The following is a 3,186-nucleotide window of genomic DNA, read 5'->3' on the forward strand; positions in this document are numbered from 1 at the left end:
GAAGTTCCTTGGAACCATTTGATATGCAAGCAGCCCCTTCGACGTGTTGTACTTTAAATTCTTATGAACAACAACAAGAACTTGTAAGCGGAAATTCAAACTAAGAACTTGTTATGTAACTTTACCAACGCTAATAAACTGACTGTAATTTTCTACGCGCCTCACCAAGAAATGGTCCAGTACTCATCTTATCAGCCTTTCTTATAAGGCCAAAGATACGTGACAGTTAACTGCATGCATTGTGGGCATTTGAAGTAACTCATGTCCTATATGAGACACAATCCATAACTACAAGTTTTAAGACTAACTCTCAATTGCTTCTACCTTCCAGGCTAAGAAAAGGGTTCCTTTTGTGATGACAGTATTCACAAAAGGCAGAAATACTGCAAATAGTTCAAATTTTGTCAACTAAAATTTAGTTTTATAACCTGATAATTGCAGTATATTTCAAATAGATACTTCACTAGTTCCAGGGTGCATGTCTACTACATTGGGCTTTTGTTTCCCTTTTCTTTTCTCTTTCCTTCTCTATTCCATTTAGGATTTGAGAGTAAGAAAAGTAATTTAAAGAGTTGAGATTCTGCAAACACAAATTTCCTAGTAAAACAAATTCATAAACCACACAATTGCATCATATTTTCACTCATTCAGAAATCCCATTAACATTGTAAGGTATAGTTACTTGAACCATTGGTTTCTATAGAATGAAAGACCATAGTGGATATATGCATTGTTATTGTGGGTTGAACCTCCTAAAATCTAATATTTCATTATTTTATTGTTTTCTCAATTGCACAAAACCTTAAAACTCTTTTGAATCACTTCAGTTTTTTCCAGAAGTTTCATCATTGTGGGGGAATCAATTGTCCATAAGAATCTACATAAAAAAATCTTACTATAAGTTTATTATCCAACAACAATTTAGTTGACTACAAATTCAAAGAACTTTTATATTAGAACTATTCTTAATTTCATTCTCAGGTAATAACGCAAAAACTGAACTTAAAATCAGAATTGCTGAAGTTAATTTATAACAAACACCAATTACTTCTTAAGAGAAGACAAATGAAACAAGTTGTTATCATCTAAAAGGAAAAAAAACTTTACCGAATGTGATGACAATAATGTTTGTCTCCATTACTCTCTCCTTGAAAGTTTCTTCAGATCTCATGATGGCGGTGTGAGAAATAAGAAGCATTGTTACGGGTGTTTCTTCCCACATCGGGAGATATAATAATTGATTTTTAATCCACTGTCATATAAAAAGATGGGCCTGGCTACTGAAACACTTACTTACCTGGACGGGGTCTTTGGGCAATCAGTGACTTTCATTGCACTTAGAAAGGGTGCTTACTTAATATCAGCCCATGTGGTTGAATCTACGTCATAATTTACTTAAGATCAGCCCATTATGAAATTTTTACAGGTTTTTTTTCGCGAAACGATCCTGTCTTTCTCATTACGCGACGACGCGACGGGTAATTTCGTTAGAATATTTTGAAATGGTCATTTACGCAATTAAACCAACGTATTTAATGACATTTTTAGGGTCATTTTATCAAATTTCCCTCATTGTTATGGTTAGTGCATAAAGATAATTAACTAGGTTAATTAAATGCATATCTCAATATATACATTTAATAATTAGTTGAGATCATGGATCCTTAATTATCAATTACAACATCAAGGAAGTATATGTTACATCTTGACCGTGAAAGTGAAAATATAAAGTATGTCATATTTTGATTGTGAAAATAAAATAACATTAACTTAGAAGGGAACTTTTTACTTATTAAAATAATCCCACATTATGATAAACAACCCTGACTTAAAATAACAAGAACAATATATAATGTTTTAACTAATATAATATATATTTTCATCCCTTGCCACTTATGGCCATTTGGTAAAGAAAATGTTTACAATTGACTCTTTATTACTTTCTAATATAAAACATTTGAAAAGAAGAAAAGTATAAATATAAGTTATGGTAATCTTAGGAAGATAAACATTTGTTAGTTATGGTGAGTGGTCTATAAATTAAAAAAAATAAGTTAGACTTTGTCTCTAATGTTAAATGAAACCATTTTATCAGTAATTTATTTCCCTAAAATTTTAGAAATACTAAAAAAAAGAATTACTAATTGCAGTAAATATTTTGAATTAATTCATGCATGTCTTACTAAAAAGATTTTTTATATTAATTGTAAATGCTAATTTTTGGTTGATAATTTTAATCGAAGCAAGTATTAGACATTTACAAAATAATATAAGTTTGCTTGACTCTTATTACATTGGTTATAACATAATATAAAACCGATATTAAATTTTTTAATATTAATAATGGAACATAATTTGTTTATAACAACTAGACTCTTTTCAAATCTTTACATATTTTACTTTAAAAATAGTATGTTTACTCATCAGAATAAAATAAAGTTTTAGAAAGATAACATATACATCGTATCTTTTAAAAATTGCAAGATCATTTATATTTTAAAGTAATATTCCTTTAAAATTAATTTTGACATTTTTGGATACTAATGTCTACTCTTTTTTATCAACCGGTTTATCAACAAAATGTTTTAAATAAAAATATTTATTTTAAATTCTAAAAAAATTAAAAAACAGATCTTAGTGATACTAATTTTTTTTTTTATTCTTTATTATTATACAAATTATGTTCTCAACAAAACTAAGTTTAAGATTCTTTCATTTTGTGTTTGGGTAATAATAAAATCAAATCAGTCATACTAAATAAAATAAGTTTATTTTCAAAATTGAGGACGTGAATAAGAAAACTCTATTATAAAATACCAGAATTCTATCATTAGAATCAAATATCTTTTTCTCGGTTACTATAATATCTTTTGCAAATACTGCACGACTCACTCAATTAACAAGGTAAAGAAACAATTACATAAAGTTTACCCGGACTCAAACAAAATAAAACTTTGTCGTGAAGTGAAAAAGGTAGTAAAATTTCACTAAGAAAAAGTACACAAATGTTCTCATTGGCTAATATTGACATATAATTGGAATTTTCTTATATATTTATATGACGAGGCATAAGCCTCCTCTATTTGGTAAAGGAAACTACATAAATCAAAAACTATACAATCTAAACATTTGTATGCTAAAAGAAGAGGGTGAAATTGATTTAAAAACTGTATTGAATGAAACAAA

General features: G+C 28.0%; 1 pseudogene; it reads left to right on the plus strand.

Annotated features, from left to right (window-relative positions):
- Positions 1–1,289: 1,289 nt before the first annotated feature.
- LOC124923061 lies at positions 1,290–1,395 on the plus strand (annotated as a pseudogene).
- Positions 1,396–3,186: the final 1,791 nt, after the last annotated feature.

This window comes from Impatiens glandulifera, chromosome 1, assembly GCF_907164915.1.
Source record: "Impatiens glandulifera chromosome 1, dImpGla2.1, whole genome shotgun sequence".
In the NCBI taxonomy this organism is placed as follows: domain Eukaryota; kingdom Viridiplantae; phylum Streptophyta; class Magnoliopsida; order Ericales; family Balsaminaceae; genus Impatiens; species Impatiens glandulifera.